The sequence below is a fragment of the Frieseomelitta varia genome, unplaced genomic scaffold (assembly GCF_011392965.1).
Source record: "Frieseomelitta varia isolate USP_RPSP 00005682 unplaced genomic scaffold, Fvar_1.2 scaffold_248, whole genome shotgun sequence".
NCBI lineage: Eukaryota > Metazoa > Arthropoda > Insecta > Hymenoptera > Apidae > Frieseomelitta > Frieseomelitta varia.
This window is the reverse complement of record NW_025109977.1, coordinates 643,638-665,769: the sequence shown is the minus strand read 5'-3', so window position 1 is coordinate 665,769 and position 22,132 is coordinate 643,638. Positions and strand designations below refer to the sequence as shown.

Below are 22,132 nucleotides of genomic sequence, written 5' to 3'. Positions count from 1 at the left end.
CTCGGTACTATTTCGAGCGTTGACGAGATCGAACTGTCCAGAAACACGAACTTGTGCTGTAAGTACCTACTTTTGAAACTTCGAACGCGTTTTTCTCAAAACCATGTTCTTCAAACTATGTAGGTAGGACAGCTTGATAGTTAATTGAGTAATGAAACTTCAAACAAAGTTCATTTTATTTTTTTATACAGATTCCTGTAGAGATTTGCATTTCATTTTTTCTCTTCATTTGTAATATTTATTTCTATTATAATCTGAAATATTTATTTTGTTAATTTGATATTTATTTTATTTATAATGTTTATTTTAACTATTGTCTACCAGAAATAGTTGATTTTCGATCGAAATCTAATTTTGCAACTATTTATAATTTTCAAGAAATATTAGAAATATTTTTAAGAAATATTTTATAAGTTTAAGAAACTTCGTTTCCTAGATTCGGATAATTTGAAATAAATGCTACATTGCACGCCAACGATGATTACATCATCAAAGAGAGTGGGAGTAATTGTGTACAAAATTGGTATGACGATGGAAAAAATTTATGAATATATCTTTCTACGTACAAAAGATAATTTTTCTATCGTTGACAAAAATCACTCAATCTAACGAGTATTTTAATTTCTCTGCAGACGCTGGTCCAGATATCGATGTTCAATTTCAACGACATGCATTATCTCAGAAGACATATTCTGAAACGAAAATTTAACCTCTCGCGCTGGAATGACGTGCCACGCACGTCGAGAACATTTGGCCCAAAAATTGCAATATTTTCTCAGTTTCAAGTATATTGAGATAATAACTCAGATGAAAACAAATAATAAATTTATTACTTCCTAGTAATTTCTATCCAGTGATATACCGATGAATTGAAAAAAAGAAGACAAGTTATTGTACAACGGCTTGGTCACTCGTTACGGTCCGCAATCAGTTGGTGGTTAACCTCTTGCGCTGGAATGACGTGCCACGCACGTCGAGAACATTTGACCCAAAAATTGCAATATTTCCTCAGTTTTAAATATATTGAGATATAACCCAAGCGAAAACAAATAATAAATTTATTACTTCTTAATAATTTCTATCCAGTGATATACCGATGAATTGAAAAAAAGAAGACAAGTTATTGTACAACGGCTTGGTCACTCGTTATGGTCCGCAATCAGTTGGTGGTTAACCTCTTGCGCTGGAATGACGTGCCACGCACGTCGAGAACATTTGGCCCAAAAATTGCAATATTTCCTCAGTTTTAAGTATATTGAGATATAACCCAAGCGAAAACAAATAATAAATTTATTACTTCTTAATAATTTCTATCCAGTGATATACCGATGAATTGAAAAAAAGAAGACAAGTTATTGTACAACGGCTTGGTCACTCGTTACGGTCCGCAATCAGTTGGTGGTTAACCTCTTGCGCTGGAATGACGTGCCACGCACGTCGAGAACATTTGACCCAAAAATTGCAATATTTCCTCAGTTTTAAGTATATTGAGATATAACCTAGGCGGAAACAAATAATAAATTTATTGCTTCTTAGTAATTTCTATTCAGTGACATACCGATGAATTGAAAAAAAAAAGTTATTGTATAACGGTTTGGTCACTCGTTACGGTCCGCGAAACCAGTTACTAGCGCAATAGGTTAAAACAGAAATATAACTGGAGAAAACAGAAGGATGGATTTTCGGTAACAAGTGCGATATCGCGACGCGGCCGAGCGCGAATGATTTCTCCCAGAGCGTGATTGGCACCGCCACGTACGGTTGGCGAGGCACCGCGTGATAAGGGCGCGACGAAATAGCGAGCGGGTCGATCGGTGAAAAGAAAGGAGCGGAGCAGTAGGCCGGCAGACTCGCGACGATTAGACGGCCGAGCCGTTCGACCTAGTTTGCAAAATAACGCCGACGGTAGGCGTACTTACCCGAAATGTAGGACAACGGTATTCACGCGCAGGAAGCGGCGCAATTATGGATACGCGAGAGAACGCGAGCGGCTGCGCACGCGTGATTCTAACCTCTGCAATTGCGCTTTCTGACGCGACGAGACGCGATCTTCGTTCGTTCTCTCGTTGCCGGAGAAAAAAGGCTGCCGCGTCCGAAAAGCGAGAACGTCTGTTGACAATCTTTGCTCTTTGACATTGAAACCACCTCTCGTCGTCGTTTCACCTGTTTTCCCCTCCGTCGAATTGAATCTCACTCCATTGAATTTCTTTAACCTCTCAGCGACTTTTAACACGTTGATCGCCATATGTAGGTGACAGTCGAGTTTCCATTGGTCGATGATTGATCCCGTTTCTAAATCTTAAAGCGAGAAATATTTAGTAGAAATATTTAGTGGAAACACGAGCTTTTAGTAGTAAGTCGAGCAAAATAAACTCGATGTCAAATAATAGTAAGACAATAATATAGTGAATTTTTGAATTATTTTGAAGTAGTCATAATTACATTATTTACATAAAAATACATAATATTGTAATAGTTATTTGTGACGTATTGAAAAAAAACATGATGGAATTTAAAGGTTTCGTTGCAAATTTTCTAAATTTCTAGTTTACACTTGAAGGATGCAAAAGATGCGTAAAAACTTCTAATTTAATAATCTAACGCTGAAGCACGTACGTGTCATAAATTTAACAAAAAGAATAAAAAAAAGCATAAGAACAATGGAATGCCTAAGGATTCGTGATCCTGCAAAAAAACCCTCGATTTCAGCCCGACGATCAATGTGTTAAAAGTGTGTCTACATTGCGTCGCGACGACGATTATACTCGTCAGACACAGAGTACGTGCAGCTGCTGCAAAAACTGAATCAAATTATAAGAAAATGACACCAGTTTCGTTTTCTCTGTTTTGAAAAATTAGTAATTTTATTGTTTAATTTAATTATTTGCAAAACTTGAACACTCAATTTTTCTTATTAGACAAAATCATTGAATCAAATGTTTGAAAAAGATGAGAAAATTTGAAATTTACTCTGTTGGAATGATGTTTGAATCCGGTTTTGTTATATGAGGAAAATAATGAAAAATTAGCGAATAAACTTCTTGCTAGACTGTATTAAAAAACATCATGTATATATACAGATTGACTTTTACACGAGTCGCGCAAGACAGCGCACACAAGCAAGAAAATATTTAGAAATATCGTAAAAGGAACTAGTCAAGTCTAATCCTGAAATATTCTGAAATTTACAAACTCGCACACTCGTCGTTTCACCGAAAAATTGCCATTTCTTTGTGAGTACACTCGCGCCAGTATACTTGTCATTCACAGCTGAAAGTTTAGCAGGTTGACTGCCACTGTGTTAGTCACCTGTGACCGGAGCTTGTTTCCTCGATGGGGCCACGGTGGTCATCGAGTGACCGAAGTGCCTCGAACGTTTCGAACGAGCAAAATAAAGTGAGCATCGTCGACTAAAAAGTTTCGAATATCACAATTAACTAGAACATTACGAAATAAAAAAATAAATAAATGAACCAACTGGAATATTATGAAATAAAATATTAGATATTACGAAATAAAAATAAAACACACAAAACGAAATAAAATAAAAAAAAAACATAGATCATATTGAAAATAATAAATGAAAATAAAATATATGCGAAATGAAAAAAAAATATTGATAAATAATATATAATAAAATATATAATAAATGAAAGTAAAATATATGCGAAATGAAAATAAAATATATGAAATAAAACGAAATAAAATAAAATACAGATATTACGAGACAAAAATAAAATGCAGATATCACGAGATCAAAAAAATGTAAAAGATATTACGAGAAACGATTAAAGATTTTTATTAAAACGTTACGCGCTGAATTACGAAAATTAAGCGGGTAATTCTCTTGCGTTCCCCTGCCAGCATCTGCCATGACAGTCGACGATGAAATGTTAATCCACGACCGAACGGTCGATGGATAAAAGAATACATATTCGGATAGACACAGAGAGTTTGGAAAACATGGAGAGGGCGCGACGGATAGAAAGAGGGAGGGGGAGAAGAAGCGGCTAGAGCCAGGAGCGAGGAACGCGACCCTAATATTCAGCTCTGGGGAGATGAACGCTAAAATTGATCCAGTAAATTTGCGCGTCCGTTTCATAGAAGAGCGCTGGCCCAGTTTGCGACGGGCTACGAAAGCGAGGGGGGCACCGCGAAACAAGGGGGGAGGGAGAGGAGAGGAGAGGGTTGGAGAGAGGGCGTGAGGTATCTGTGTCACGGCACAAGCGCCGTGGCTGCGACCGAGCGCGATTCATAGTGGTGTTCTTGGCCCGCTTGTCGAGGACCGCGCCACCGTCCACCGTGATGGAACGCTCCTTTATCCTTTATATACAGGCGAACGTACATACATACATACATACATACATACATAGCTTTCGTTCGATCTCTCCGCGTCCCTCTGCTCCCGTCTCCCTCCTCTCGCGGGTTCGTGCGGGCGAGTTGCCGCCAGCCAGGAAGCTCGAGCAAGGCAGGAGCTTCGTCGAATCGAGTGGAGCACGAAGAACGAGGAAGCGAGGAAGTTCGCGGCCTTGACAGTACGTACGCGGCGATGAATCGTGTGTTCGCGCGAGCCTCGCGTCTCATCGTCGTACGCCGCACACTAGATCAATAAATAACCTCCCTGCATCGTTACGTTTCGTCGTCGAGAGCTGTGTGGCCGATCGATCGTCACGCAGTGGCTATATGACCCGAATTCCAACTCCCTCCCCCCCTCTCTCCTAGGAAAGTTAGACGAGGCAATCGGAGATCGATCGAGCCGCGCATTATTTTCTTTTTTTTTTTCTTTCTTTTTTGAAACTTTCATTGACTTTCACGGAGGATGAATAATGATCTTCGTGATATTTGAAAGTCTGGCGTCTGGAACTTCCGTTTGAAAAGGAATCGATGGACCGATGGGACTCTAGCGATCGACCCTGCCGCTATATAACTCTCCCGCTCTCTTAGTGGAACGCTTACGTAAGAAAGCCATACCTATCTACCAGCCCACCTCCTGGCTGTTCAAGGGATCAAGGCAAACCGGTAGGCAGGCAGGCAGGCCAACAGACGCAACCAGAGAGCAGCTAGGAGGCTGGCAAGGAGCAGGCTCTCAAACTAGAGAGGATGCAGGTAGGTAAGTAAATAGGTAGGTGGGCCTACGTGCAAACGCGCGTGCGCCTGCGCACACCCTCCTGCGCAAACCTGCCAAACGAATGGGACCCTGTAACAATGGAAATATGTGCTCTTTTTCCTCTCTCTCTCTCTCTTTCTTTAACGCCTGTGTGTCTTCTTCCATCGTTTCCTCCACGTTCACTCGCCAGTGCACGTGCTTGCACTAACGTGCAAACGTGTTCGCGTTCGTCGATGATCGCATTTCGTTGAGTCAATCGGACCAGTTCTTGTCTTCCCCTCCTTTTCAGGGAAATCCCAAAAGGAAGGAGCGACCCGTTGAGATTTGACATCTTGAAATTCCCCCCCTCGCCGCCATTCCTTTCTACCGTGGTTCTGCTGTTACAGCTAATCATTCGGTCCTTGAAAAACCGAGTCGCGTTGCGTAACCTGCCTCGCGTTTTCGAGACTAAAACGAGTAACCGCGAGTGGACGTATGTGAACGAAAGATTCACTTTCAGCGATAAATGGTGCACAATGATACATTAAAAAAAAAAAGAAAAGAAGGAAAATCGAACGATGTAAACGAAAGTGAAAACAGAGAAGGAAGAAAAGTATTTGTCATGTGTGTGAAACTGCACAGAAATACATTTGGCAGTTAATCCCTTGACATAGTCGTTTCCCAAAGACTATTGAATCATTCAATTTGTCCTTTGATCATTCTTCATTAATTTTGTCCGCAAGTTATGACATCTTGCCGTACAAATTTTATTAATAATATATTTTATAATTTTAATTATTGAAATTATATTATTTAATTTATTTTTAATAATAAATTTATTTTTATTAGTAATAATTTATGATTCTTAACTCAAATTTAATATATATACATCTTTAAATAAAATTATTAATTTTAATTTATGTTTATTTAATTCATTTATATTTAATTAAAAAATTAATAGAAAATTTTATTTCTATAATATGAATTCAAATTATATACTTTATCAAGTTCATTAATTATAATATTAATTTACAATATAGTCAAATAAATTATTTATTATGAATGAGAAAATATAATAATTAAAATATAAAATAGTAAATAAATTATTTAAATTTGCATAAGGATATTCAATTATTTGTATTTCTAGTCATGTTGATATAATGAAAATATTAATAAATACTCAATGAAAAAGTTGATTATATAAAATGGAGAGTAAAATTATCGTTGAAATGTTAAAATGGAAACTAAACGACTACTGAATCATTCATTTGTCCTTTGATCATTCTTCATTAATTTTGTCCGCCAAGTTGTGACATTTTGCGGTACGAATACAACAGTACGAAAGTTACCTTCGAAGTGTTAAAATGAAAAATAAACAGAGTGTAAATGCTAAGATGAAAAATAAACGTCGTTTTTTTTCGGTCGTATCGAATTTCGTTTAATTCAATTCGTACGTCAAGGGGGTTAAACAAGGTGTTTCGCGCCACTATGGGCGAGTAGCTGTTGCGATACTGTTGCAAATTAAGTTAATAACACAACGAACCGTTTGTCGCGCAACGGGAAACTTTTTAGCGGCGATGGTCGAGTGAATTGTCCCGGCTGCTCTACAAAATCAACCTCCTCGACATTTATTGGTCCCCGTCTTCGTGAAGCGGTAGTATCTCGCTGCAGCGAATAACGTTGTCTAGACGCGAGTCTGCCAAGTAATCCCCCCGTCTTTGTATAATGTTTACAAAGATAGCCGCCGTGAAATTCTACAAGATTACATTGAGTGATCGATCGTGTCTTTGGCGTTTGTTTAAAAGAGCAGTAGCGAGCAGTAAAATCGGACAATAAAACCGGCTCTTTTCAGAAAACTGTTACACATTTACGAGCAAGGAACGATTTAAGTACCGGCAGTCCTCGGCTTTCGTATCTAATTGGTTTCTGAAAAAAAAAAAACGCGTCTCTGGTTGCGTTGAAATATACGAAAGTAGAGCAATGTAAAAAAAGAAAACTGTCAGAAAGTGTTTTAAAATATTAAAATATAAAATATTATTTTTTAACGAAGTGTATCACATATAAATAAACAAATGACACTTCATTGATCAGTATCTAGTGTTTTCTTTACGAATTTATTAAGAGATAATTGAATAATTGTAGTCTTCTTTCTCTTTTCTTGATAAACAGCTCTGTAACACGATTAAATTCGTCGTTGAAAAATACTAATTTCATCAATCATGTAATTCTCTAGTAATTTGCCAAAGTAGCTTCCACAGTCTCAATTTTGAGGATAGTTTACATGCACATGGTTGGCGATGAAACAAGAATATAAAAAAAGGTCAGAAAGTTTTCTTCGAAGACTCACCTTAATACTTTGACGGTCGCAGGTTTCTCTCATCGTTAGCCTTTAAGTTGCCGCAAGTTTTACTGCCGATATTTACGCAATATGTTCGTACCACGGTTAGTAATTACACGATACTTATTGGTAAAAGTTAGCCCGTCAAATCAGAGATTTTTATTTTTCTATCATCCTTCGCGTGTAGACAATTTAAAGAGTTTACAACCAGGAGCGTGAAGATTTTTTTCTCCCAAAAAATAATCGCCACGTCATAAACCATTCGTCAGTGTCACCGCAAGCAACGAGACGTGGTTTCCAAATGTGTATATTAGACGGATATTGAATTCAAGGCCTGAAATCATTTCCACGACACCGCTGGCAAGAGAAGTGACAGCGAAATTTCGTCGAAATTGATGGACACTTCAAATACGCTCTTGCAACTGCACTAATGCTCTCGTAACTGTCCAACAGTCGGGACCGAAGCTGGTCAGTTAAGAGGGATACTGTGTTCCAGGAATTGGCGTCGAAAGAAAGAGTGGGGATGAGCTATTCCATCGACTGTACGTTGCTCAACTACTTCACCGATTGTACATTGCTCGTAACCAAGCATCTTACACTATCGTGAGTGTTGCATCTTCCCTTGCATTTGGCGCCGTTATCTCGATACTCGCAAGCGACACATACATATTTCGTCAATTATTTGCTTATCTCTCGGGCGAAAGATTTCTGCCCCGGTTCGCCTCGTTTGCCAGTAGCAGAGAGCTTACGGAGCGTATCGCTGAGCGCGGAGAGGCACGGAGAGAGGCGAGTTTACACGGGCGAGAACTGCGGCGTGACGCGGCCGCGATAGAACCGTCGGGCCAGTAATTAGGCCAGTGGAACGGGTCGATCGATTTTGTGTCCCGAAAAAGCCCGCGTTCCAAAAACCTATTTCGTTCTAGACGCAGAGAGGCACAGAGAGGGCACCGAGGTGTGACTCAGCTTTGTCTCTTTGTATTCTTCCCGATAGCCTTATTCCGTGCGTGTGTGTGCCTTTGAATTCCGTAATCGTTCATCACGCGTAACTCACTCGTCCGTTGATTGTCGTACGTATGCATGTACACTTACTTTCGTCATCCATCCTGTCCTCGTACATATCTGCAGCAGCTTCAAATCCATGCTAAATGAAGTGATGACAGTATCTGGAACAACCGTATCAGAAATATTCTACGTATGAATCCTATAATTCATATAAATTATATTCGTAATAACGTCATAACGTATAAATTGTACAAAACAATTAAAATAGATTTTAATTTGTTCAGTTAGGGCGTAACACATTCGTATTATACTATTACGTACATTTGTACAATTATGTACATGCTTTCACGGCGTGAATATGATACATATAGGTTAGGTTAACGAAAATATTAACATAAATGAAGAAATGAAAGCATCTGTTATCATATTAAAATATTCTACACATATCGTATAAATCATATAGAACAATTAAAATGAAATAGATTTCAGTTTATTCATTTAGGACGTAATACATATAGGTATATTTGACTTTGGCTGGTTAACCCAACTTTAGTTTAGTTGGAAAGTATCTATCAACGCTGGAACAACTGTATCAAAATAAAATTCTACGTATAAATCATACGAAGTAATCAAAATATTTATATGATAATTAAAATGAATAGATTTGTACAGTCACGTATCTGTCCAAACTGTCTGAGATCAATGTCAATTTGGACAAGAATGTTAGACGCTTTGAAGCACTTGTAGAAAATCGAAAGTGAAATCATTTGTAATCGATTGTTGTCACAGCGTTCAAATAATAAAATTGTACGATTGCTTGTACAAAACTTCTACAAACTTCTACGCAACTGTCAAGAGTTCACTGCAAGATTTCCTACAAGAAAATCAGAAATTACTGCGTAATTTCCACGTAAGGGATAAAAGCACGTATCTCTCTCATAAAACCACATCGAGGCGAATGGATTTTAACGTCGTCGGGAGACGAAGCTTCGAATGGAGATTGGAAAACGGCGCGCGAGCATTTTGAAAACAGGCATTTTGAGAAAAGAGAATAAGAGATTGCGAGACTGTCACACAGAGAGAGAGAGAGAGAGAGAAAGAGAGAGAGAGAGACACGAGAGACTGGGAGGTTAACGAGTAACGAGCGGTCGTGATTGCGTAATTTCCGGGAAGAAGCGATCGCACGCAGCTAGGGAGCCTGCGATCGTTCTTGAAGGAGCGGCGTGGTGTGCCGGCATTCGTCCTTGGAGCGCCCTTGATACTGGCTGTGCAAGCTAAATCGGCCGATGGAAAGCTGGCTGGTCGGGTTTGGCGAGTGTGTAGGGCGTGGTCTAGCGTTGCACCCGGTGACCTCCTAGCCAGCTAGGCGGCCATCTTTGAGCATCGAGTCGTCCGGGCGTACTGCGAGGGTGAAAGTTGGGGTGGGTTTTCGGTGAGGATGGAACCGACGAACAGGTCGCTTCGTGAAATCCTCTCTCTCTCTCTCTCTCGCTCGCTCGCGCCGCTGCCTGGCCTCGCTCTGTCAAAGGAGACGCCCTCTCCCACGCCTCGTAACACTTCCTTTTCTCTCTCCTCTCTTCTCTTCCCTACCCGTTCTTCCCTCTCCCTTCTCGCTTCTCACCGGAAGTCTTCGCTTTCGTTTCCCTCCTCCTTCTCCACTCTCCCCCTCCCCCCTTCGTTTCACGCGACTCGCACCACTCATCTCCTCGAACGCTTTTGCTTTTAATTTTGCCTTTGCAACAGGCCTGTCGCAAGCTTTCCCCACGAATCACCCCGAGCAACGATTAGGCTTTTAACCTGCCGAGGGATCAACTGTCGGACGATGCAGAGCTTGTCGCTTTTCCCCAACTGGAAACTCGCAAACTTCGTAGTTCTCGAACTTTCACAGAGACGCATACCGAGAGTGTATTCCTTCGGTACCACTCGCGTGAGTAAATTTTTCAGAGACATTGGAAAATGATTCAATGGCTCGTCGCTTCTGTAAATTATTGCATCATAGCGAATCTGAACGATAGGATCGCGCGTTTCAGCCGAGGTCAAAATCTTCGGAGAAAATGGACTCGACAAAGGGCTTTATTTTTGAAGTTGAAGAGACGATATTTAAAGTTTCACCGACGAGAAACGTACGATATTTGAAACATAACTTTACGAAGCACGATGTGAACAAGTCTTTAGCCGTGTTCGATACGCTATTTCCGTTTTATGGATCTCGCGATGCTTTGTTAACTTACAATTCGATCCACGTCCGTCACCTACCTTCTCTTCGCCAGCTGTAAATAAAGCTTCGCGACCACAGACAAATATATGTACAGGGTGTCCACTGGAAAAACTGAAGGATTTGAAAAAGTCACAACTTGTTCATTTTCAATCTCTTTTATTTTCCTCTTTTGTAGGTTTCACACAAAATATTGAAAAAAATCCATTAATTATACTTCCAAATAAAATAATAAAAAATTAAAAAAAAAACGTGTTTGTAAAAGTTGTTTTCTATCATTCAGTTTTTCGGTGACCACCCTGTACGTGCGTAAATAAAGACAAACACGGAAAACGGCAGGTTTAAAATCGCCAGGCCGTTTTAAAAATACGATATACGAAGAGCCGAAGGTGTTGACTCTTTGATGTTGTTGCGGTTACACAATTGCATTATCGAGCTTCCGAGCGATAGCCGGTATCCTATTCGTCTTTTTCCTCTTCCCCTCTCTCCTTGCTCGCTCCTTCTTTCTCGCGTGGTGGCGTATTGTCGTTCCGTTCATTGTCAGTATTCCACTGACGCATTTCCGGAAAAGTTGCTGCCACGTAAATTCCGATGTGTCATATCGCTGAGCGGAGCTCGACACATCGAGGACGTTGTTGCATGCAGGAAGCATGCACGTGGAAATCCACGCGCCGATTCTCGACAAGTGAAGGAGGCAAATCTCTTCGATAGAGTCGTTATCAAAGTGTAGACGATAAACGACGGCGAGAAAAATTCTCGAGAGCTTGTCATTTCTGCGCAATTCCAGCGAAAACGCAGATACTTTTCCTCGGAACGATCGCGACGCCGATTTTACTATTATTTTTCTAATTTTTCTATTAGATATTAGAAATTTCAATCCCCTCTCTTCGACTCTCTGAGCAAGCCTGTCGTGGCAACGTACGTAACGTGCGTTGCTTTGAAACCGACGCGCCCTCGGCGTGCAACAGCTTGAAAATTATAGTCGCGAGCGAAAAAGAGCTCACGTTGGACGCGTAACGTTCTATTTCTGGGCATAATATCTTTTGGTTAACTGCGACGCGAAACATTGCCAAAAATATCGTTGCGAATCGTAGAAATAGATCGAAAGCGATAATTCGGTAACGGGAAGGGAGACGAGGTGGGCACTTTTTTCTACGACTTTTCGTTTTTCTTTCTTTGCAACTTCACGAAGCGGTTTAGTGTATAGCGGAGAGGACCCCCGAGCAGATTTTTTGTTCTTTTTCGCTCGTTCAAGGCCTGATTGCCTGGTCTACCCCACCGCTGCCATTCTCATACTTATATCACATCACGGTTTCATTCTCCTCTTCCCTCTCCGTGAGTTTTCTACACACACACACACACACACACAGAGATTGCTCGTTCTTTCGTTCTCAGTCCGTCTCATTTGCTCCTCAGAGACTTCTGTGCTTAGCGATGGCCATTCGATTCCGTCTCGTAAGTTCTCGAAACACGCGACTTCTTGCATCTGCCCGCGGAGATCGATCGAGAACGTTTTTCTTCCCGCGTATACACACGCATACGTAACTGCATGTGTACGAATAGCAACAGCGTATCTATGAACATGAATATAGCAACAGACGAAACACGTTGCGTAATCTCAGTTATCCGGTAGTTATTCGTCATTTTCTCTGCCGTCAAGTTTGTCGTCCGAGTTCTCGCGAAACAAGCCGAGATGCCGTAAACTGGCGACTTGTTTTGTCACGCGGATCCGCAAAGGGAAGAAAAAGAAAACGCGAAACGCGTTGATGAGGCCATCGCTAGCCGCGTCTTCCTTTTCATTCTCGGCCTTCTCCCCCTTCACTCCCGCAACGCGCAACCATCACACTCCTCGTCTCTACCCGCTCTTCCTGATGATCCGCGATCTTTACAGATGCCCCTCTACCCCCCTCCACCCGCTGGCCAACCGTTTCGCAATGATGTCATCCGCAACATTGGCGCAGACAACGGAGGGGAATTTTCTTCAAACGGGGCAGGGAACGAAGTCCACAACGCCAAGAGACACGATCTCGTCACTGTTTTTTATTCGGATGCAAGCCCGGTTGGCGTGACAACGTTTTTCCTAAAAAAAAAAAAAAAAAAAAAAAAAAATAAAGCGACGATACTCGAAGACAATTGGATGGCGTGGAATTCTCGTCACCGCGATGCGAATGACGCGGCGAGAACGGAACTCGCGTTCAGCGGATTAAGAAGATGAGTCGTCGAGTCGCCAGACTTGTGGCCTCAGATTATTTAACCCGCGCGTGAAAGACTTTTCATTCTTCCTCGGTGCAGCTTGCCAAAGTCGTGCCAACTATCCATCTGAGATTACCAAATTTTAATTACCAATTACCTAGAAAAAGAAGATATTAGCTGCAGATTGGACTACAATTGCACAGATTGGTAATATGGTAATGATTTTAAAATAACTGAACTTTCGTAATTGTACGTTTATTTTCAATTTCAGCCTCGTTACAATAAAACGGTTGTGCATCATTCTCACATGCACATGCGTAGCACATTTCGCTTCACCTATCGTATAAATTTTATTGCTTACAATTTGTTACAAATTTACGCACACGTATCTGTGTAAACAAAGCAATTACACACATATGTACACACACACATTCACGCACGTGGTGCATACAAATTCAATAGCTGGCGACCATTCGTTTATGGCTACGAGGTTGACATTTCCGAGTTGGAAATTCCGGGGAATTTCAGCAGAAAGCCGGCAAAAAGGTTGCGAGCGATTTTGATAGGAAACGCGTTTTCTCGGACTCAGGTAGCAAGCACACGATGAGCCATGGCGAGGCGGATTCGAGGACACCGTGTAAAATTAGACAGCGCGTGGAACGGAATTCGAGCCAATCAAGCAATCCCAAATGGAAATGGAAACGGTTCGGTTACTATACAAAAGATGGCCGCAATGCGGTGGTTTCTATAAAATGGCGGTTGTTGTGTCCACCCGTCGCTCGCTCTTCTTTTTTCTCTCTTGCACAGATTTCAACCGATACTTACGCCTTCCGAAAGCACACACGTCCCAATGTCTTCGATAAAATTATTTCGTTTCGTCGCGATTATTAAAGCGAACCGATCACGCTAAAAACATTCTGTATACAAAAATTTCAATACTACCAAAAAGTTTCTTTTTCGCAAAAAAGGAAAAAAAATTCAATGATCTAGAGATTTGCAACTTGGGGGCACGCTTGGTTCGACAGCGATAACAAGCGAAACCAATGTCAGCGATATCGAGGGAAGAAACGAATCTGGTAATATTACAAGATCGGTACAGAATATCGAGACTACGATCTCGATAGCGGTACGTACGTATAAAGTGGCACAAGGCAAGCCAGTCCCACTTCCCTTTCCTCCTTACATGTACGTGCGCGCACGGCATATCTCAATTCCATCATCGTCTCCTACCTGTCCATTCTTCCTAAGGAGTGGTAAAACTTTCCAAACTTCTCGTTTTTATCCATCGACTTTTCTCTATACCGTGAAACGTGTCAACAAAATCATAGTACAAGTACTGTCCTTTTCAAACGAACTTAACCCACTGGAAATACCGTATACAGTTTTTTTTTCTCTCATTGCACGCGAAGAGAATCGTGCATGTCCTTTCCTTACTTGGAGTCCAACGAAACAAAAAAAGAAAAAAAATTTGTTTCTCTGCGCGGGACAATCACGGACTGTATCAAAAACGTGTGAAATCTGAAATCACAAAAAATATGCATTTAAAGAGTTTCTTCAAATATGAAAAAGAAAAAAGAGATAAATGCAGATGCGAGCTGTGAAACAACACTTGTAAAACCGATACACTTGTTTTACACGGAGAATGACAACGGAGCGGTTTACTAAAGAGAGAGAGAGAGAGAGAGAGAGAGAGAGAGAGAGAGAAAAGAAAAAGAAATGTAGGCCCGTAATCACCAACAGCAGCGAGCTAGTATGTACGTGGCACGAGGCCGGCGGTATTTGCCAAGTTACGAAAGTAAGCGGTTTTAGAAAGTACAAGAAGGTTCGAGGTGAACGGCGCTCTAACGGCTGGGATCTTGCACAGCAATTACAAAGTAGCTTTGCAACGATTGGGACCTACGTGTCGTTCAGCTGCTACGTAAGACTATATTCGACGAAACAGGTGTATCCGGATTTACGACATATTCGGTGAAAATTTACCGTCATCGGTAGGCATGTGTGCACAGTATCTCAACTGCTGAAATATTGAAAAAAAAGTTTATCATTTGAACACGAAAGAGCTAGATAAACGACTCAAACAAAAAAAAAAAAAAAAAAAAAAAAAGGGACTTTAAANAAAAAAAAAAAAAAAAAACAAAAAGAAACGTAGCATCTTCTTGGTTAAAAAAAAAAAAAAAAAAGTACTTGGAGCAGTAGGTCCGATATATCGTTGAAAGAGATGTGTCGCGAGGTCGATAGGAGAGAGAAAAAGACTGACTATCGTAGCACAGAGAGCCAAGCCAGTTTCTCACCCCCACTGACCTAGCGACCGAGAAAAAGATCAAGGTGGTGTGGCGTTGCGTTCAGGAGCAACGGGATGTAATGTCGAAAGAAGTACTCCTTTTTCTTCTTTTTCTTCTTCTTCTTGTCTATCCAACACTCTCCAAGAAGACGTTATTTTCCACCAACCGCCGTAACAAACGTTAGATCACACACTGGCCCAGCGAGAGCAGAGCCACGGTTTGATCACGTGACGTTAGGTTGCGTCACAGTTGCCCCTCTCACCACTCAACCGACGAACCAACCGAACGACGAGGCCGCCATCTTTACCCACTGATAGACCAAAGGGAACACGGACACGAGCACTGCTGACGTACGCGAACGTTTCCTTTTTTTTTTTTTTTCTTTCCTTCCTTCCTTCCTTCCTTTCTTTTTCTTTCTTTATAAGCACAAAAAGTAAGCAAATGAGCTTTTGTATCGTCAAGTTGATGTCCACCAAATCGATCGAATCTTCTATCGTTTCGAATTTTCTCTTCTCTCGGCAACTCGCACAATTAACTGATTCAAGATAGATATATAGATGATAGCTAGCTAGAGAGAGAAAGAGAGAGAAATCTGTTGGATCTTCCATGTGCCGCGTTGGCAGACGTAGTACTATATCGAACTATCGGTTTTACGTGAAACTTACTCGGTACGAATATCTACGAAACGCTAAGGAGAAACTTCAGTTCATTCTAATCGCGCGCCACGTGAAGAAAAGCGCAAGAGACGAAACGATTGAACGAAATATATTTAGAAAACAGTCGATTCGTGCGAAAGCACAATTCATCCCGGTAACTGACCTTCGCGGAACACTTGCGGATAAATGGCAAAAAGCGGTAACAAGAAACGGTGCACAGTGACGGTCCGAGGCTCCACTGTCCATCATTTGGTTGCTAGTTACAGGTACGGGCCTTTGGTTTTGCAAGTAGAACGCAGTTCGCAGAGCACGGCAACCACGGCACAACGTGAAAATCAAACGAATCGGACGATGCGCGGCACGACGATGATGCATGAAAAAATCGCAGAGGTCCAAGAGCGGCGAGGTAACAGGCACAGAGACGACCGTGACGATTTCGGATGTCCAAAGTGACGGAGGACCATCGGTCGTCGTCGTGGAGAACGTGGTCGAAGCGAACAACGGAGAGAGGTTTTCTCCTCCTTTATCTTCGGATTCGGAAAACTGCCAGAGACAGAGAGAGAGAGAGAGGGAGTGTGAGAGAAAGAGAAGACTCGAGCGTTAAACGCGACCGACTCCGACGGCGAGCAGCGACGAACGAGGATGCGCTCGAGCGCGTAGCCCGTGCCGCACTCTCAGTTTATCCCCACTACTGGCTATGATCGACATCCGGTGGCAACTGTGGCGCGCATTCGCGAACATTTCTGTTCGCTGATTGGCGCACAGCCGTTGCTATTTGGCCTGTCATTGGCCGATTGCACACCACGAATTCCCGCGGCGTTTACTGTCCACGGGATACACAACCACACGCGCGTAGGAAGTGCGCACGCACGCACATACACACACACACGGAGGAGGCCATTCCCGATCTAACGTGACCGATACTCGGCGAAGGCACCGTGTACATACGTGCCACATGATGCAGAGAGAGGTACGGTACACATGCACAGCTTTCGCGTACGCGCGCGTGTAAACGCCATCGTGCATATATCTTTGCGCGTGCATGTGTGTTGGAAGATTCCACATACGCCCGCGCTTTGCCGCTACAGTCGTATGACGATGGTCGAACAGGAACTGGCCGCAAGCCGCGCGGAAACGCGCTACTTATGCCGTCGATGGGAAGAAAACCGACGAATCAAGGCGGTGTTTGCAGCCACCGCCTTTTGGACAGTGTGTGTGTCTGCTGGGTCCAGGTACGGTTCCCGAAACATACGAACACGGGGATGGATGCCAGCCAATCCCTCTTGTCTGGCGAACGTAACAGCGTCGTCGACGCGAATTCGTCGGAGCAGCGCCTCCACTCAACCACTTTTTTCTTCCTCTGACAAAAGTAATCAGGTTACCATTTCGTTAATGTGATACTCACGCCGAGAACGCCGCCGAGACCTTTGACCCATTTTTCTATCGATTTTCCACGTTTCGCATATAGGACACACAACACACACGCACACACACACACACACACACTGTAGCAATGGTCACCACGATCGTTCAAGATTCGTTTCTCCAGATATTTCAACTTTTCTGTGTACTGATAACGTACACGTTTCAACTGAAAAGAATGCCTCTTTGCCTTCTTTCGCGGAGAAGTAAAACCGTCGACCGTGTAACTCGAGTTCTAGGGATCTACGTAATTATCGGGAACGCGTACGGATCGTTTACGTTACGTAACGCGCAACGTTCTCCAAAGCAATACCAATTACGTACGTACGTACAAGTAATCTCCCTTCGTTCGAAACGCAAAGATATACAATAGAAATCATGACGATCGATCTATCGTCGCGCGAGCAAAAAAAAAAATCGACGATCACAGATCTTCGGAGCACGAAGAAAACGAGAAATCGTTCGATCGATCCGCGGCGCGGAGAAGCGGAGGTTTGAGAGACATGCTGCAAGCCGAGCCGATCGTTACGATCGAAACATTAAACGCGAAAGAACGATGCTACGCGAATAGCGGTTAGTCGATTAAACGAAGCTCGCGCGCACAGTGCGGCGGAGGAGGGGGGTGGTGGTGGTGGCTCGGCAGAGAACATTGGAACCTCGACTCGGTCGTCCTATTTCTACGCTCGGGAAGGTTCGTGCGGCGGGCCGATCGCGCACGAAGCCACGGGGATATAAGTAGGTCGTTTCAAGCGCACGTGTCGTCCTTGACTCACATAGCGTGGCGCGCAGGCGCTCACCGTTGCCGCATTGCTGGTCGCTAGGGCTTTTTCTTTGTTCCGTCGGGCGCGCGTGTGTTCGCACACCACATTGAACACCGCACACGCGCGCGCGCGCGCATACGCTGTGTGCGCGTGAGACTGTTACTCGCACGCACTGCTCTATGCACTCTGCGAAACGAGCTAGCTGCCTAACCTTATCTGTATATACGTGTACGTATTTATCGCGTCCAATGTTCTCTTTACGACTCCATAACTTTTGTCATATACGATTGCTTCGAATATCGTTGTTGCCAAAATCATGCCCTACCTTCTTATTATGTCAACTCGTTCGAAGAAACGGCTTGTTACACGTGGAATTGGTAACGAGGTATTATCGTGAAGTATTTGTTTTCAGCGAGGGAAACGCGCACGTGTAAAAAGATTTATTTGTTTCCTCTTACGTAACGAGGCGACACGCGTGTCTCGGCACTAGAAAACGAAAAGCCTATCTCGATGAGGAAATTTTATACCCGCGTACATACGTATGTGCGTATATATGTTCTGATAATCTCTGCGTTTCGATCGAGCACGTGAAAGATTTTGGACGTGGATGGACGGGCAGCGGATACCACGCGGAGAGGAGGCCGAGACAATGGGTAAGGTGGCGCGTTGTGCAACTCTCAAGGAGAACGAGCGAGATACACGCGTGTCCGTGCGTTTCTCTGCGTGTCCGTGGACGCATTTGCGCACGCCCGATGATAATCGACAGAAAGAGAAAGGTCATCGGGGAAGGAACGGGAGTTTCGCTTCCTCTTCCTCGTTGCGATTACGAGTAGGTAAACGGGGTATCCGAAATTGCGGAGATGACGCAACGCGCAGCTGTACGTATAAATTCACGTGGCTGTGTACGTGCGTATGCTGCGTGGCGTATGCGCGCGCGCGCGCGCGAGTACGTATATATATATACCGGATTAAAGTATTGGATATGCCGGCGGAAGCACGGCATGTTTCACATGCGACCGAGTAAAAATTTCGCGCGGCAGTTGCTTCTCGTTCGTTCGAAATATCGCGTTATAGGCGATTACTTTGAAAAGTAAGTCGCACCTTCGAGAACAAAGGAGCGTTATAAAGTACGTATTCGCGTGCCATTCGGTACAAAGTTTCAATGAAACTCGACTCATTCGAGAGGAGCGTGTAACCTGCACGTAATTAACGCGCGTTGATCGATCGACGGCCATTTTTTTCTTTTTTTTTTTTTTTCTCTTTTTCACAACCGATCGCGGCGATTTCGCAAGTAGAAGAATTGTAGGACACTCGCCGGTGAATATCGTGGCGACCGACGGGGCGAGCAGACTTTGCCGACTCGCTGTATAGACTGTACAGCCAAGGACAGCGATGCTTCACGACGAGAGAGACCTGTATACGAGAAGTCGGTAGTCTGCATTAGCTTTGGCATCGTGGGTATTGATCGCAACGGGGGAACTCAAAGGGGAGGCCACCACGTTAGGCTATTCGAACCCCAATTGGATCGACCTACCTCGTGGTAGGGAACAGAAGGGGGGAAAATCATCGCGGCCTGTGTCAACCGAAAACGCTTATATTTTAATTCGTCTCCTATGCGTGAATATTATCGCGAGTGCTCGCTTGCTACTGTCCTATCGTATCGCGAATTAACACTCTTTTGTACGCAAAAAATTGTTTTTTTTGCGTACACGTTTCACATGGTAACAAAACGGGGCATTTCAGTGCGTCACTTCGCGAGAGCCTTGGCCGTTCGTCTATCCCTAACGAGGAAATAGCAGTGACCCAAATGTTTCAAGAAATCGTTCGTATTTCTCGCCGCGTTATGGAAACATGTATGTATGTATGTATGTATGTATGTATGTATAACTGAGCGCGAGGCACAAGATACGTATCTCCGCTCGATGAAACTGTTGGGCACGCTGTGTCGTCCATTATGTAACGCGAAATACTCTAATAACGATAGAAAACGAAAATTAGAGATTATCCACGTTTGATAAATAGGTACGTTGTGTTTGTATGCTGTACCGTGGATCTATATACACGGAGGATTTACGAGTGTTACGGACAAATCTTTGCCGCGCGTATATTTCAAAAAAGGAACCACGCGTGTTTGAAATTTTCTGCGAGAAAGTCAGAGTTTGCCAATCGTCGAAGAAATTTTGCAAATCGACTGTTCTCGACGAGTTTCGAGCATCGTTGGATGGCGAATCGACGCGATAATGTCACGCGGGTAAAAATGAGAGATATGCGGAACGGTTGCTGAATAAAGTTCGGTGAAGTCGCCGCGTCGCGTCGCGATTTGACGGGCATACTTTTCTGTTGTCGAGGTAGCCTCGCATGCTAACGTTCCTCAGATAAGCACATTCTTATCTGCGTACGTACTTACGTAAGCAACGGCTCGTGTCAAGCCTTTGCTTGGCTTCGCGCCTCTTTTTCTTTCTTCCGCTCCTCTCTTCACTGGCATTTGCAACTCCGTTTCGTTTCGTTCGTCTCTTCCTGTTTTCTATCTTCTCTAAATTCAGTTTCGACTGCCCTTGGATCTCTCTCCCTCTCTTTCGTATATATACACTCCATCCCGGGAGTTTCACAATTTTGTTCTTCTTCGTCTCTCGCGCGACGAGATTTGCTCTGACTTTGACGAAACGAGGCATCGGTCTGAGGAAGCCGAGAGTCGCCGAGCGCGTCGCGGTTGGCAATAGTAGTCACGTGGACTTGACGCGTGCAGGGGGACAGCCAGAAGATGCACAGGCGCGAGGCGTGAAATGGAATGGAAACTGCACCTTGCACAATTGCATCGTAGACACACGTTCCATCTTCGACGCGTCAATTGCTCGCGATTAACGTTACCGTTCGCTTCTGAAAAATCGATATAAAATTGTCTGTCGTTTGCAGGAAAGAATTCTCGACCTTGGTTCGCTTGAACGTTGCACGAGGAACTGAATGCAGTTTCATCGATCGAGATCTGTTCCAACCGCGCGAGAAGTATTCTTACGCGCGGAACGGTGGTTGCGCGGAGAGACGGAAGGGCAGATCATTGGTGATATCGGCGAATTGGAAGCGAAGTACCAACACATGCACAAGTGCGTGACGTACGTAGGTGGTAGCTGCGAGCCGGGAAGCGACGTTCGCTAATTTATCAGCGGAACGCCGCGCTGTGCGTTCGAGGAAGCCGGAGTAAATCGACGAATGCACCTTGGGATTCTTGTTATTTGCTTCGTTCCTTTGTTACACAACCGGCTCTCTCGCCAACTCGACCAACTATCGACCCCACCAACTTTGTTCTCGCTCTGCTCTCCCCTTTTCTTCCGTCTTCCAGCTCTCTCTCTCTCTCTCTCTCTCTCTCTCTCTCTCTCTCTCTCTGTCTCTTCCTCTCGTGCTTCGCTCTACAGCTCCCTCTCTTTTCTCCCGTGCTCCCCTCAGTCCCTTTTATTCCAACCCCATCTCTCCGCTCCTTCCTTTCTTTTTTCTGACAACCTTCTCCGTCCTCCGTTCTCTCTGCCCTTTCTCTCCGAGCGCCTATTCCCCTGTGTCATCCACTACTCGCTGTCAGGAGTTGAGCGTTATTGAAAGAAGCTCGCGACGCGAACAATTATCGTAATAAAACGCTTCCATTTTATGCTGGAATTATACGTATATTGCTGTTGGGGGGAGGGGGAATTTTCATGGTACGTAACCTCGTTTCGTAATTCGCGAAACGTAGGTGATCGTGTTCGTTTCTTTTAAACCAGCGTGTCGGCGTGTCTAACTGACCAAGGTCGTTGCAAACTTGTTGCAAATGATTGTTGCTCGCGATTGAAGAAAAAAAAGGTCGAAATTACGAGATGGAGAAATTTTTTTTTTTCTTCCTTACATTTACATTTTCATGGCGTGGAAACTTGTGAATTTATTTTGCTATGATTGAGCAGAAGTGGCCAAGATCGTACGCAGGCTCGTCCGATTATATTAAATGATTTGAATATACTCGTTATCTCGGTCGGCGCGTATTTGTTGTGTGGTTGGACAGTGACATGAAATACGACATTTTTGTGTCTCGTTGCGCCATTACGATGATAAGTGGAAGATTCCGAACGTAAGGATGGGGGATTCATTTATCTTCCTCGTGTACTGTACGACGAAATATCGTGATTTATAATTGGCGCGTATAATAGCAGCGATA

General features: G+C 43.4%; 2 long non-coding RNA genes across 7 annotated transcripts; one reads left to right on the top strand and one right to left on the bottom strand.

Moving 5' to 3' along the window:
• The first annotated feature begins 9,281 nt into the window (after positions 1 to 9,281).
• LOC122528293 lies at positions 9,282 to 14,506 on the top strand. The gene is made up of 2 exons (XR_006306535.1): positions 9,282 to 10,353; positions 12,533 to 14,506. It is a non-coding gene; the product is annotated as an uncharacterized LOC122528293 (long non-coding RNA).
• LOC122528292 lies at positions 13,074 to 20,871 on the bottom strand. 6 transcript variants are annotated; one of them, XR_006306532.1, is made up of 2 exons: positions 20,359 to 20,871; positions 13,074 to 14,352 (listed from the first exon to the last, which is right to left on the bottom strand). It is a non-coding gene; the product is annotated as an uncharacterized LOC122528292 (long non-coding RNA). The 6 variants fall into 6 exon arrangements; XR_006306529.1 differs by having other exon boundaries at positions 20,363 to 20,871; XR_006306534.1 differs by lacking the exon at positions 20,359 to 20,871 and adding an exon at positions 17,178 to 17,751.
• Between the last annotated feature and the right edge of the window lie 1,261 nt (positions 20,872 to 22,132).